General features: G+C 37.9%; 1 non-coding gene across 1 annotated transcript; it reads right to left on the minus strand.

Moving 5' to 3' along the window:
* Nucleotides 1-1,575: 1,575 nt before the first annotated feature.
* LOC141722178 (small nucleolar RNA R71) lies at nucleotides 1,576-1,682 on the minus strand. Its single transcript, XR_012575203.1, has one exon. It is a non-coding gene; the product is annotated as a small nucleolar RNA R71 (small nucleolar RNA).
* Nucleotides 1,683-16,507: the final 14,825 nt, after the last annotated feature.

A 16,507-nucleotide genomic window follows, 5' to 3' on the forward strand; every position in this document is an offset into this window, starting at 1 on the left:
ACGTTTATCTTGTGATTTTTTTAATTCGTTGTAACTGTGGATGCTAGTTTTCTTTATGCTTTGAACCATAATACTCTTGTGACGTACTATTTATTAAGTATTTTTATTAGTTTATATCGTTGTGTTATTATCATGCTTTCATATGAACCCATGGTGACATTGAGTTCTATTATGGGCTTATCATGATCATGGGATCCTAGCGGATTTACTATGGATTTCTTTAGTTAATTGTTTAATACCTTGGTATGTGGTAATTGTATGATATCTAGCATAGGTTGTGCTTATTCGTCTTATGTGCGTCGCGAAAATGTAAGATAACATGTTAATCTCTTGGGAAGCGACAGTTAATCTTGAGATTTAGAACTTGCCATGCTAGCATAGGTTCGTGTATTGTATGCATGATTAGTGGGTAACTTTAACCGTTTTACTTGTCCTGTGTAATCATAATGAATAACTTGCGCTTAAATCGTTATGTTGTCAAATTCTGTAGACATATAGGGTCTCAATATAATTGATGCATATTCAACTTCTATATTAATTGTGGATGCTTGGTAGAATGGTATTTGTTCAACGAAAGTTGGCGTTTATCAGTTTCGTATTATTCGATTAATATCATCACCATTACATGCTAAGGGTAATAACAATTACTATTGAATGAAGTAGTAATGAAGTTATAATCTCATGTGTGTTTAATATTTTTAATTTAAGTGTTTAATTCCTGTAGTTAATATTAGTTAATCAACCTTAATTGTTATTGTCTTGACATTGAAGAATAATCATACATTGGTGAGTAAGTGTTAATTAGATATAATTAATCAGAGTCTCTGTGGGAACGAATTAGAAATCATTTTATATTACTTGCAAACGCGTATACTTGCTTGATTTATTTAGCGCATGCTTTGTGCCTAACAAGTTTTTGGCGCCGCTGCTAGGGATTCGGTGTTAATTTGTTTAGTTTATGTATTTGCCATCAGTGGTCATTAGGATTCATTGATTAAGACTTGTTACTTACTGCTTCTAGTTGTGTTTCAGGTACTCTAGCGAGCATTTATACAAACACATTCTCGCACTCGCAAGAGAAATCTAGATAAAGCTGAGGAGACAGATACAGCTCTTGACTTTCCGGAGAAGATAGTTTTTGAAGATTCGGATAAAGAGAGTGAAAAGAAAGAACCTGAAACAATGGGTGATCGTGTAGTTCAAGATGATCCAGCTCTTATGGACTTTTCTCGACCTAAAATTGATGACATTCAGTCAAGCATCATTCATCCGGATATTCAGGCCAATACTTTTAAAATCAAGTTGGGCACTATTCAGATGGTGCAGAATTATGTTTCTTTCGGAGGTGATGCGACTGAAGATCCCAACATGCATATCAGGAATTTTGTCGAGATCTGTAGTACTTTCAAATATAATGGTGTTACTGATAAGGCTATCAAGCTGAGGCTTTTCCCATTCTCTCTGAGGGACAAAGCTAAGGAATGGTTACATTCTTTACCAGCTGGGTCCATCACTACGTGGGAAGATCTTGTGCAAAAATTTCTGGTAAAGTTCTATCCAATGGCCAAAACTGCAGCTCTGAGGAGTGCTCTTACTCAGTTTGCGCAGTAACAAGGAGAATCTATGTGCGAAGCTTGGGAGCGCTACAAGGAGATGTTGAGAAAGTGTCCACATCATGGTATGCCTGACTGGATGGTGATCACTGGTTTCTACAATGGTTTGGGGCCCAATCTCGGCCCATGCTCGATGCAGCTTCTGGAGGCGCCTTATTGGCCAAAAGCTATACTGAGGCCTATAATCTCATTGAAACTATGGCTGCAAATGAGTATCAAAACCCAACTCAAAGGATGATGCATGGGAAGGTAGCAGGTATTCTGGAAGTTGATGTAGCTACAGCTATTGCAGCGCAGCTACAGGCGCTGTCTATGAAGGTCGATTCTTTAGCCAACTATGGAGTAAATCAAATAGCCAGTATTTGTGAGCTTTGTGCAGGCTCTCATGCTACGGATCAGTGTTCTCTTATTAATGAATTTGTTCAGTATGTGAACAATTTTCAGCGACCGCAGCAGCCTATCCCCGCTACTTATCATCCTAATAACAGAAATCATCCCAATTTCAGCTGGAGTAATAATCAGAATGTTATTCAGCAACCATATCAGCAAGATGCAAGTAAACAGTTTAATCCACCTGGATTCCAGCAACCTCAGCAATTTGCTCAAAGGCAATCATATACTCAACAAGGAGGTGTTGCTCCACCTTCTAGTGCTGATTTTGAGGAGTTAAAGCTGTTGTGCAAAAGTCAGGCTGTTTCTATCAAGACCTTGGAAAATCAAATTGGACAAATAGCCAATGCCTTTCTCAACCGTCAACCTGGCACACTTCCCAGCGATACTGAAGTGCCAGGCAGGAAGGAAGCTAAAGAGCAAGTCAAAGTTGTCACCTTAAGGTCTAGAAAAGTTGATGATGCTTCAAAAGCAAACGATGGAGAAGTTGAAGTTGTAGATGAAGAAGGCATACAAAAAGAGAAAGAGGGGGAATCAAGGATGACTACTGTTAAACACACTCTGCCTGAGGGTAATACAGGGGAGAAACAGCTCTCTCCTCCACCGCCTTTTCCTAAGCGATTGCAAAAACAAAAGCTGGACAAGCAATTTGGTAAGTTTTTGGAGGTGTTCAAGAAACTTCACAGTAACATACCTTTCATTGAGGCTCTGGAGCAAATGCCTAGTTATGCAAAATTCATGAAAGGTATTCTTTTAAGGAAGGTGAAACTGGATGATCTTGATACCGTTACTCTGGCGGAAGAGTCCAGTGTCGTGCTGCAACAAAAGCTACCTTCAAAGCTTAAGGATCCAGGTAGCTTCACCATTCCTTGCACCATTGGCAAGTTTTCATTTGACAAGTGCCTTTGTGATTTAGGAGCAAACATCAATCTGATGTCGTTGTCTATCTTCAAAAAGATGAATTTTCCTGATCCGAAGCCCACCTACATGTCTCTACAATTGGCTGATCGTTCGATTACATACCCACGAGGCATTGTGGAGGACGTGCTAGTAAAAGTGGACAAGCTCATCTTTCCTGCAGATTTTGTCATTTTGGATTTCGAGGAAGATAAGAAGATTCCCATAATCTTAGGAAGACCTTTCTTGGCTACAGGCCGTACCTTGATAGATGTGCAAAAAGGTGAACTCACTATGAGGGTGTAAGATCAAGATGTGACATTCAATGTGTTCAATGCAATGAAATTTCCTATGGAAGATGAGGAGTACTTCAAGGTGGATTTGGTCGATTCTGCAGTTATTTCAGAACTTGATCATGTGCTAAGGTCTGATGCCTTAGAAAAAGCCTTATTGGGGGATTTTGACAGTGAAGATGATGAAGGCAATGAGCAGCTAAAATATCTAAATGCTTCTCCTTGGAAACGAAAGCTAGACATGCCATTTATATCTCGGGGAAATACTAATCTCAAGAATGCTGAGGGAAAGCTCAAACCATCTATTGAGGAAGCACCTACTTTGGAGTTTAAACCATTGCCTGAACACTTGAGGTATACTTTTTTAGGTGATGCATCTACTTTGCCTGTTATTATTGCATATGACCTTTCAGGTAGTGATGAGGACAAGCTCTTGAGGATTTTGAGAGAATTCAAATCGGTCATCGGATGGACTATAGCAGATATAAAAGGGATCAGCCCTTCGTACTGCATGCATAAAATTCTGCTAGAGGAAGGTAGCAAGCCAACTATTGAGCAACATAGAAGGCTTAATCCTATCATGAAAGAAGTGGTGAAGAAAGAAATTTTAAAATGGTTGGATGCAGGAATTATATGTCCTATTTCTGACAGTTCTTGGGTGAGCCCCGTGCAATTTGTACCTAAGAAAGGAGGTATTACTGTGGTAGCAAATGAGAAGAACGAGCTCATCCCCACTCAAACAGTCAGAGGATGGAGGGTATATATGGACTACAGGAAGTTGAATAAAGCCATGAGAAAGGATCACTTCCGTCTTCCATTCATTGATCAGATGCTTGACAGGTTGGCTGGTCATGAGCATTATTGTCTTCTGGACGGCTATTCGGGATACAATCAGATTTGCATTGCACCAGAAGATCAAGAGAAGAATACTTTCACTTGTCCATTTGGCACGTTTGCTTTTCGTAGAGTTTCTTTTGGCTTATATGGTGCACCTGCCACTTTTCAGAGATGCATGATGGCTATATTCTCTGATATGATTGGAAATAATGTTGAACTATTCATGGACGACTTCTCTGTCTATGGACATTTGTATGATGAATGCTTGAATAATCTCTGTTTGGTACTCAAAAGGTGTGTTGAAATAAATCTGGTGCTTAATTGGGAAAAATGTCACTTCATGGTGCAACAAGGCATCATTCTTGGGCATAAGGTCTCTAGTAAAGGTCTTGAGATGGATAAAGCCAAGGTGGGCATCATTGAAAATCTTTCGCCATCTATTTCTGAGAAAGGAATTTGTAGCTTTCTTGGTCATGCGGGTTTTTATCGGCGTTTCATCAAGGACTTCTCTAAGATATCTAAGCCGTTATGCAACTTGCTCGAAAAAGATGTGCCTTTCAAATTTGATGAAGAATTGCTAGTCCCTTAACAATATAGCAAGAATTACAGAAGGGGGGTTGAATGGAATTCTTGAACCTTTTTCTCGAAATAAAAATGTTCAACTCGAATATAGATATAATGTTTTGATTAGCACAATGCGGAATAGAAACTTAATTGAATCAAAACATAAGTAATTAAAAACAAGAGTCTTTAAAAACTTTCTGGTGGATTTAAAAAATTCCACCAGAGATATATATAATATATCGAGAGGACTCTGTGTTCAAGAATGCTCACAGCTGCTTACAAAAGGAACTACTGAGAATACAGGAAATGCTAATGATTCTGCTTACAAAGATTTCTCTGTTTTTGTGTTTCTCAGCTATCTCAGTTCTTTTTCTATTTTCTACTCTCTTGGTTTATATAATACCAAGATTACAAAGTCAAAAAGACTGAATAAATATAAAAACTATCAGTCTTAAGCTTTGCTGCTTTTCATCCTCTATTACCCAGTTAATGGGCTTCCACAATGTGTTTGTATACATCTCGACGGCTGTGTGTCAGCTTTTACTGTTCAACTGCTGTTTGAATTCTTCATATGATCATCCGTCGACTTTCAGAACATCCGTTGGTGGTTTAATTGATCATCCGTCGACTGCTATATTAAACATCCGTTGATAGTCATTTGATCATCCGTCGATGGCTTTGTTAATCATCCGTCGGTAGCTATTTTGGCACTTGACTCTATTTCACTTATGCAGAATTACAAGACATCATTTATGTACAATTAATCAACCTATTCTGCATATCTAGTTAAAGTCAACATGACTTATATGCTACTACAGATTCTATACAAAGGTGCATACATAACTGTGCTACAAACTTATTATTACATAAGCTACTCACTCGATGTATAATAAGTTAAACATCCGTCGGGACTATAATGAGTTATCCATCGGGACTATAATTCTTATCCGTCGAGTGCTACATAACTTCACTAAGTAAAATCTACTTAGATGTTTTGTTTATGAAATTATCAAGTACACAACATATGCACAATAATCTCCCCCAATTTATGTCTACTGGAATTGTAGCCATAAATTAAGAGATACTTGATGATAACAAAACATCCTGAACATACATCTTTAAAGATAAGTAGATAAACTGAAAGTGCTTCAATTAAACAAAATGTACAAGGTTTGGCTCACAGTCAATTCAAGATGCTCCTCTAGCCTGAGCAGATTTTTCTAGTTCCTTGAAGGTCTGGATCTTCTTCCAAGCTTTCTATTATTTTCCTCAATTTGATTTTGGAGCTGCCTGTGGAATTCCAGTTCATCAGATTCTGAGAGATCTAGCTTTTCTTGCATTTCCAAGAGAGTCTCATTGCTAGAGATACTCAGTTCGTCTTCTAATCTGAAGAATCTTCTCACACCCTTGTCATCCATGAACTCCATCAGCCAGTAGGGCCTTAGATGCACTCTTCTCCCTGTATATGGGATGATTAGTGTCTTTGGGAGTGCATCCTTAGCTCTAACACTCCTTAGCTCTTCAATCTTCTTCAATACTAGTCTTCTTGCAGTTACATTGAACCCAAAGTTTTTCTTGAAGGATGAATAGACTTTAATCAACACAACTTGGCTTTCTTGAAGAATCCTGTAAAGTGGCCACTGAATCTCCCTTCCTCCTTTGTACTTGAACACTAACCTTTCAGGTAGGTTTCTGTATGCATCAATTGCCCTTACTTCATCCAGTTCATCCAGATAAAGATTTAGATCTGAAAATTCTTTGATGTCACACAAGTACAAGTAGTCTCCCCTGTTGACCTTGGGTTGAGCTTTAACTACTGACTTGGATTTGAGAGGTGACAGCTTCACTTTCTTGACTGCCCTTGACTTTGTCCTTTTTGGCTTGCTAAGGATTGGTAAGTTGAAGTCAGAAATTGGTATGTTATCCCACTCTATTGGCTCATCATTTGCCACAATAGGTTCACCATGTATGTTCCTGTAGGGATCCACCACCCTTATATCTTCAAATACCACAGAGGGCTTTGATGCTTGAGTTGTAGCTGGTGTGGATTCCTTAGGAAATTGATCTTCCAATTCCTTGTCAACAACATCCAGTTTCCTTTTTGTTCTTCTAGCCAATTCTTTCTTCCTTGGGGATTTCTTCTATTCTTCAATTTTCTTCTTTGATTCAGCAGCTTCAGATGGTTGAGAGAGAATTTATTGAGAAGAGTTTACAGCCTGTAGCTTGGCCAAGATAGCAATCTGTTCTTTCTTTTGTTTAGACTTCTTTGCATCTAGAGAAGCTTGCCTCTTTTCCTGCTTTAATCTGGCTTTTTCTTCTTTCTTTGCTTGAGCAAATTATGGATGTCCAGCTACCACACAAATTTCCTTTCCATTTATGAATATCTTAGCAATTCTCCTTTTTGAAGCTGAATCAGCTGGATCTTTATAGAAGATAATAAATCTTGACAGAAGCTTCTTTTTATCAGGCTTGGGTGTCTCATACACAGTGTCCATAGGGTTCTTCCAAGATGATTTTGGATAATTTGCCCTTGGTTTAAGAATTGTTTCAGCCTTTGGAGACTTGATGCAGGAAGATTTTCCTTTTTCCAAATAATTCATGCTCATCTCATTCACACTAATTGGCTTGACATGAGAGTGATGGATGGCTGACTTAACTGGCTCCTTGACTAGTTCAAACTTTTTCTGTATCTCCTCATCAATCTTATTCCAGTTGATCAAACACAACTTTCCTTTTTCAGCAACTTTCAAATTTGTTGCTGCTGCTTTAATTAGATCTATACCATCTGCAACTATTGGCTTGGAGACAGTAATTGAAGGTACAATTACTTTGCTGATCTGTACTTGAAGTTTCTCCCCCTCAGTTGGTCCTTTCTCCCCCTTACTTGATTCTCTCTCCCCCTTTTTGTTATCATCAAGTTGAGGAGTTAGGCCTTGTGCTTTAGCCAGTTGCATGAGAATATTTGTCTGAGTCTGTTGATTTTGAAGAAGGATAGCCACTGAATTCTCAATAACTTGAACTCTGTCTTCCAGCTTGGCTAGCTTCTTTTCAGAATCTGATTCTCTCCTCAGTCTCAGTAATAGATCTTGCATGGTACCATATGGCATTACTGAATCTAGCTTCTCAGAATTATAAGTTTTCAAGTCAGCTATATCTCTTTTTAGTTCATCCACACTCAAATTTTGTCTTAAGTGCTGGATCTTCATGAGATGTAGAGAGTCTAGGTGAGCTTGAAGAATGGCCTTGGTACCAGCATCTGAAGTTTCCTGAAGGGCCTTTTGAATAGCCATCACTTGCTTGACCAAAGATACACCAAATTGTCCTGTTGTAGATTCCTTTGCCCATGCCCATCCAGGTAAATTTGAAACAGAACTTGGGCCTTCATCTCCCCCTAAGTTCATACTTCCATCCAAAGAAACAGAGTCATCATCATTAGAATTTACTCCAAATTCTTCAGATGGCTCACCAGCTTGAGAAGGCATCCTATTGACAGCAGCTTTATCTCTTTGAAGAGATTCTGAGGTGTGTACTAAATTCAAAGTCTGTTCTACCTCCACATTGCCCTGAGCAGCCAACAATTGATAGGCTGACACATGATGAGGAAAAGTGTCAGCATCCAAGGAAATGTTATCAATTTCAGCTTTGTAATATTGCTGAAATTGTCTTCCCTTTTCAGCATCATTCACAATCATTGACTCACTAGCAATGGCTGGATCCACCCTTATTTCTCCGGTACCTGCCTTTCTCTCATAAATCTCTTTTATTGCATCAGGGTCTCACCCTGGCTCCCCACCCTCACACCCTCACCTTCACCTACTAAGGTGGGACTCCTCTTACTCACTTTTGCCAATCCTGAATAAATGGATTGCTGAGATTCACTCAATGCACTCTCCTCTCTCAGTCCTAAGAGTGACTGTATTACCACTAAATCTTCTACACTAGAAATAATTGAAGTTTGAAGTTGTGCAGAGACACTCGATGAATAAGTGATATCCATCGGGTAAGTGGTAAAGCTATCCGACGGATAACTGCTGTTAAGCTTATCCGTCGGGATACAATCACTACTCGATGGATGAGCAATATACGAGAGAGTAGAAATGAATGAGGTGGGAAAAGAAACTATTGTTGACTCTGTGTTGATTGAAGTTATTTGAGGCACAGATGTCACAATAGTATCTGAAAGAATTGGCAAGTGAGCCAACAAATCATCTAAAAGATGATGCTCACTTGCACTAGATTTTGGCTTCCCCAACAGAGTTAAAGAAGGGGAATCAAGAATTGAAGTGTTTATCATATCCACTTCCAGAGAGTTTGTTGGTGAGTATGGTGTTTCAGAGGCTTCTATTATAAGAGATTTTGGTTGTGACTCCACATTTATTGGAGCCACATCAAACTGAATTTGAGAAAGTGCAGGGACTGTGTCTTTAGCACCAGTTTGCACTGTGTGTGTGCCCTGTGCATCCCCAATGGTTTTGGATTTATTCTTTCTTGTGTAAGTTTGGGGTGAGCTTGTGTCCCTAACCCTTTTGGCCTGTGCTCTTGGCTGAGAGCTTTGTTCAATAGCCACATCCTTTTGGGAGGATGCAGCTAGAAGTGAGCTTTTGTCCTTTTTAAGCACTGCAGTTTGTTGGGAAACTGCAGTGTGGCTAGGCTGGGATTTACTCAACTCTCCAACCTTATCCTTGGGGTTTCTTTGATGTTCACCCCTTCCCTCACCTAACTGACCCTCCTTCACACTCCCCTCTTTGGCTTTGGTAGATTTTTCAACTGGTACCTTTTGAGAGATACCAGAGGGGGTTTTCTTTGACTTGGATTTAGAAATTACAGTTGTTTTGGCAGATTTGGTAGGCAACTGTTTGGTCATTGTCACAGTTGCCATAGCTACTCCTGAACTCAAAGAAATTGAGGAGATTGGAATAGTTGAGGGTATGGATGAACTTACCTCACTTACCTGAGGTGTCTGCATTACAGGAAAGTAGAACATTGGCACATCCCTATGATGGTTGGCTCTGTTCAAATATGCAATGATTGTTCTCTCTTGAACCCAACAAGCCAATTTGTTGTTTGGGTTCTCAAGTACAATCTCTTGACAAAGATGGTTAGCCAATAGCATAAAAAATCTAGCATAATATACATTCTTTCCCCTTTTGGCTAACTCACCTAGTTTAAAACCTAATTCATACAAGACAAGGTCACTGAAATTGTAAAGTTTATCTGTAACTAGCATATATAGCATGTTAAGCATGAAAATGTTCAAAGAATCAAAATTACTGATTTTTCCAGAGAAAACTTTAGTCACAACATCACACATGAAACTCCATTCCTTCCTAAGACCTAATCTTCTAATATCACTTAGCTTAGTAGTAGGAAGTGCATAATGCATGGAATTAAGCATATTGATAATATCAGTGTCAGTGTGTGGTGAAGTTACATTATCATCAGGAATTTTGAAACATGCTTTTATCACATCACTATTGATACAGAACTCATTACCTTTGATAGTTAGAGTAATGGTTTTGTCAGTAGAGTTATAGATTGCAGTGGTCCACATCTCTTCAACAACTTCACAGAAAATTGTGGGTGATTCAAGCATGGCATAACTTAACTTGCAGTTCTTCACGAAGTCCATCATCTTGTGATAGTCTTCTGATTGTTGAATACCCTTATTGACCAAAGCAGTGAAGTTGTTCTTCTCATAAATGAACCCAATCTGAGACATAATCTTTGCTACAGGTGCCATTGTTAGAGAATGAAAGCTTGAAGAGAAAGAGAATATTTGCTTGAGAGAGAATGAAATAAAAGCAGTTGAATTTGAGAATCATAAAAAAAAATAATTGGAATGAAATAAGCTTTTATACTATCTCAAAAATAATGGATGAAAATAATAAAGAAAAGTAAATTACCCAATAGAAATTGCCTAAAATAGCCGTTTTAAAAATAAACTGTAAAAATTCTACCCATTATCCGTCGTGCAATGCTTACAAACTGTAAGTATACTCGATGGATAATGTTCAGGGAATAAACGGTTAAGATTTAGACAATTCGACGGATGAGGATAAACTGTTATCCGTCGAGTTTTAAAAGATTCCAAAAAAGTAATTGATTTTTATTTGCAAATAGTATATCGACAGATGACTCAACTCGATGGATAATGGTCATCCGTCAAGATGCAAATTTTGACTTAGCCAAAATTTCATCCATGACTAAAAGTCAGCTAAATTTCTGGCTACATTTTAACTTGCAAAATAACTCAGATAAATTCAAGAGTAATTAAGCATACCTAACTCACTTACCAACCTTGAAAAGGTGGATTCATCCAGTGGCTTGGTAAAGATATCTGTAAGTTGCTTCTCACTTGGAACAAAATGTAACTCTACAGTACCATTCATTACATGTTCCCTTATGAAATGGTACTTGATGTCTATGTGCTTTGTCCTTGAATGTTGCACTGGATTTTCAGTGATGACAATTGCACTTGTGTTATCACAGAAAATAGGAATCCTCTCAACTTGCAAACCATAGTCTAGCAATTAATTTTTCATCCATAAAATCTGTGCACAGCAACTTCCAGCAGCGATATATTCAGCTTCAGCTGTAGAAGTAGAAACTGAATTTTGCTTTTTACTGAACCAGGACACAAGCTTGTTTCCTAGAAATTGACAAGTTCCTGTTGTGTGATGGGAAGAGTGGAGGTGAGAAGAGAGTTGAGATATAGAGGTTAGCCGAGAGAGAGAGAGAGTTTTGTCGAGAGGGCTGAAAGAAATAGTTGAGAGAGAGAATTGTTTTTTGTTTAGTCTGTCTAAAAGATAGATCGAAATAAAGAGGGGAAACGTAAAATTTGCAAAGGGGGGAGAAATTTTGGGAATAAGTGGGGAAGAATTTGACTAAGCGGGAAAATAACATTTTTGATTAAAAATATTGTTTTTTTAGATTTTTTTTAATTTTCAAAATTTATAATTTTACAAAAATTTAAATACGATTTAAACTTATATAAAATGTATGTCTAAATATGTTTAATTAAATAAAATACTATATTTTATATTTTAAATAAATTACTAAAAATTTAAAGTTATTATATTTATTTTGATAATATATCTATTTTTATAATCTCAAAAATAATTTAATATAATGAAACGCTTAAACGAAAAACCTATATTTCGATTAAAAAATATTTTTTTTAGATTTTTTTAATTTTCAAAATTTATAATTTTACAAAAATTCAAAATATGATTTAAACTTATATAAAATGTATGTCTAAATATGTTAAATTAAATAAAATATTAAATTTTATATTTTAAGGAAATAATTGACTAAAATGTTAAAGTTATTTTATTTGCTTTGATAATATATCTATTTTTATAATCTAAAAAATAACTTAATATAATGCAACGCTTAAACGTGGTGTTGCACGTCACAACACTAATAATTTTACCAAAACAGTACATTTATGTTTAATGCAATGCTTTTTGACTAGTGTTGGAAAAGATTCAGAAAAACCATACCTAACAGAACGCTTTCCTTGCAACACTCAAAAAAAGCATAGCATTTGAGCACTTATGGCGTAGTGAATCCCGAACCATCTCCTTCTTGGGCTCTCGAAGAACCTGCCTCGCCCTGAGCCTGACTGGACCTAGCCATGGTAGCACCAGCTGCTGGAACTCCTCCTGAGAGGTGATATCCCAAACCATGTGACTCGGGCTCTCCACCCGTCCACTCCTGCATCATATTCAACGTCGATGAATCAATAGGAGCGGCCGGCATCTGCAGCTGCTCATAAGAAGGCCACTGGACTCCACATGCCTTGCAAAGCTTTGTAACAATAGAGGCATACGGGATAGAGTACTGCGATTTCCCCCTCAAAAATTTCAAAATCCCTTGGTAGATGTAGTCACCAAGGTCCACATAATATTCATCATTCAGAATTCCCCGTAACAACCTCGCCCTCTCCACTGTAACCTCATGTGAATGCACAGAAGGAAGAATATTAGCACACATAAATGCATTCCAAGCACGAGCATACCTGTTCATTGCCACAGCAGGGAAATTACGATACTCGTTGGTTCCCCTTTTGAACTTCCACACCGTGCCCGGCCGACAGAGAGTAATAATAATCAAGTCCATATCAAAGTCCTCAGGCGACTTTTCATTCTAATGCTCCTCTTGTGGTTTCCTTTGTCACTGTCCAATTACCCGGCGAATCATCTCAAGCTGATAATCAAAAGTAAGCCCACAGACAACAGAAAACCCATTCTTATCGGCCTTGGCATTCGCATAGAACTCGCGAACGATACTCATCGGAACCGCCTCAAGTGACTCGCAGAACGTAATCCATCCCTTCTCAGCAATCATCGGTAGCAAATCACCATCCCTCCATGATGGCAAGAACCCCCTCTCCCTCATAATAGGCTTAGTCAGAAGCTTGGTATACTCTTCTTCAGCAGCCCCATCCAACAATCAGGGTCTCGCAGCAGTATTCCTCGAAGAATCAGTAGTAGTCGGATTGGTGCTGCTGCTACCCACAGTTCATGATCTCTTTGGGGCCATGAAAACTGAGAATAAGAGTTGGAGAGTTTGTGTTTGGTGTGTAGGAGAGATTTTATAGAGTTGAAAGTGTATGGGATGTGTATGGAGAGGTTGTATGTATATATATAACAAGATTAGGGGTTGAATTTGATTAGGAGTGGGGATTGTGGCTAATATTGGGGAAGAAATCGTGGGTTTATGGGGTAATGGGTGCTGTGGTTTTTGATTTTGTGCTCTTCCTCTTGAATTATGAACAACTACTCATCCAGAAAAGATTCGTTGATCAATGTCTTATCATGTGAAGTAGACTCGGGATTCTCCAATCTAGAGAGATGGTTAGCTACTTGATTTTCAGTACCTTTTCGATCCTTGATCTCTAACTCGAATTCCTGTAGCAAGAGAACCCCACGAATAAGTCTAGGCTTCGAATCCTTCTTTGAGACCAGATAGCGGATGGCAGCGTGATCAGTGAACACTATCACCTTTGTCCCAAGTAGATAAGATCTAATTTTTTCGAAACCAAAAACTATAGCCAAGAGCTCATTCTCAGTAGTGGTGTAGTTCAGTTGGGCTCCATTTAGAGTCTTACTAGCATAGTAGACCACATGAAAGATATTACTCTTTCACTGCCCAAGAACTACTCCCACTGCATAATCACTTGCATCACACATCATCTCAAAAGGTTCTCTCCAATCCGGCGCCATGATAACTGGTGCGGTGATTAAACTCTTCTTGAGAGTCTCGAATGCTGCCAAGCATTCTTGTTGTGCATATGTTGTGTACTTGATGATTTCATAAACAAAATATCTAAGTAGATTTTACTTAGTGAAATTATGTAGCACTCGACGGATAAGAATTATAGTCCCGACGGATAACTCATTATAGTCCCGACGGATGATTAAATTATTATCCATCGAGTGAGTAGCTTATGTAATAATAAGTTTGTAGCACAGTTATATATGCACCTTTGTATAGAATCTGTAGTAGCATATAAGTCATGTTGACTTTAACCTGATATGCAGAATAGGTTGATTAATTGTACATAAATGATGTCTTGTAATTCTGCATAAGTGAAATAGAGTCAAGTGCCAAAATAGCTACCGACGGATGATTAACAAAGCCATCGATGGATGATCAAATGACTATCAACGGATGTTTAATATAGCAGTCGACGAATGATCAATTAAACCATCAACGGATGTTCTGAAAGTCAACGGATGATCATATAAAGAATTTAAACAGTAGTTGAACAGTGAAAGCTGACACACAGCCATCGAGATGTATACAAACACACTGTGGAAGCCCATTAACTGGGTAATAGAGGAGGAAAAGCAGCAAAGCTTAGGACTAATAGTTTTTATATTTGTTCAGTCTTTTTGACTTTGTAATCTTGGTATTATATAAACCAAGAGAGTAGCAAATAGAAAAAGAACTGAGATAGCTGAGAAACACAAAAACAGAGAAATCTTTGTAAGCAGAATCATTAGTATTTCCTGTATTCTCAGTAGTTCCTTTTGTAAGCAGCTGTGAGCATTCTTGCACACAGAGTCCTCTCGATATATTATATATATCTCCGGTGGAATTGTTTAAATCCACCAGAAAGTTTTTAAAGACTCTTGTTTTTAATTACTTATGTTTTGATTCAATTAAGTTTCTATTCTGCATTGTGCTAATCAAAACATTATATCTATATTCGAGTTGAACATTTTTATTTCGAGAAAAAGGTTCAAGAATTCCATTCAACCCCCCTTCTGTAATTCTTGCTATATTGTTAAGGGACTAACAATTGGTATCAGAGCAAGCTCTTAATCTACAAAGAGTTTAAAGATCAAAACAATTCAGCAAGATAAACAAGAAAGATGTTGGAGTCAAGATTCCTTTTCTTGATAAAGATAATTACCATCATTGGAAGGTAAAGATGCATCTTCATATGCTTTCTCAAGATGAGGCCTATGTGGACTGCATAGAAAGAGGCCCTCATGTTCCAATGAGAGCTGTAACAGGAAACGAACCATCTGTTCCAAAGCCAAGGCATGAATGGTCTGATCCTGACATTGAACAAGTCAGGAAATATAAAAAGGCCATGAACATTCTGTTCAATGGTGTTGATGCAGACATGTTTAATAACATCATCAACTACAAAACTGCCAAGGAAGTTTGAGACACAATACAGATAATTTGTGATGGCACTGAGCAAGTAAGAGAAAATAAAATGCAGCTCCTGATTCAGCAATATGAACATTTTTACAATGAAGAAAGTGAGTCACTCACTGACATTTTTAGTAGATTCCAAAAACTACTAAATGCTCTTAAGTTGCATGGAAGAGTCTATCAGACTAAAGACTCCAATCTGAAATTTCTCAGATCTCTTCCAAAGGAATGGAAACCAATGACAGTCTCATTGAGAAACTCACAAGATTATAAGGAGTTTACTTTGGAGAGACTGTATGGCATTCTGAAGACCTATGAGCTTGAGATAGAGCAGGATGAAAGAATGAAGAGAGGAAAGAAGAAAGGAGGATCCATTGCACTAGTTGCTGATCTGGAAAAGGAGAAGGAAGTGAAGATGGAAGTTGTAGAATCAACTTCAAAGGTCTGTGAGAATAAGGGTAAGGGGCTAGCTGCAGAAAGTGAAGAATCATTGAGCCAAGATGACATGGAGGACATTGATGAGCACCTAGCATTTCTTTCAAGGAGATTTTCCAAGCTCAAGTTCAAAAAGAACTTTGGAGCAGCCAAGCCAAATAGAAACATGGTGGATAAGTCAAAATTCAAATGTTTCAAATGTGGCTTGGCAGGGCATTTTGCAAATGAGTGTAGAAAGTCAGATTCCGGTAAGAAAAGGTTTGAGTCTGTGGATTATAAGCAAAAATACTTTGATCTACTCAAACAAAAGGAAAAGGCTTTTATTACACAAGAGAATGACTGGGTAGCAGATGGTTTGGATGATGATGAAGATGTCAGCTATGTCAATCTAGCCCTAATGGCCAAGTCTGATGAAACAGAGACAAGTTCCTCAAGCAATCAAGTAATCACTACAAACCTTGCACATTTATCTAAAGCTGAGTGTAATGATGCCATAAATGACATGCCTACAGAATTGTATCATTTGCGTGTTACACTTAAGTCCCTCACTAAAGAAAATGCTAAAATCAAAGAAAACAACTTATTTTTAAGTGAGAGGAATAATGTGCTTGAGTCTCAGTTTGTTGAGTTTGAGAAACTAAAAATTGAGTGTAAGATTGCCAAGGAGGAATTAACTGAGTCCTTGAAAATGGAAGAAATTTTGAAGAAGCAGCTCGAGCGTGAACAATAGGTGATTAAAGCATGGAAAATATCCAGGGATGTTCATGCTCAAATCACCAAAGTTCAAGGAATTGAGTCTTTTTA

Source organism: Apium graveolens, chromosome 4 (genome assembly GCF_009905375.1).
Source record: "Apium graveolens cultivar Ventura chromosome 4, ASM990537v1, whole genome shotgun sequence".
NCBI classification, from domain to species: Eukaryota; Viridiplantae; Streptophyta; class Magnoliopsida; order Apiales; family Apiaceae; genus Apium; species Apium graveolens.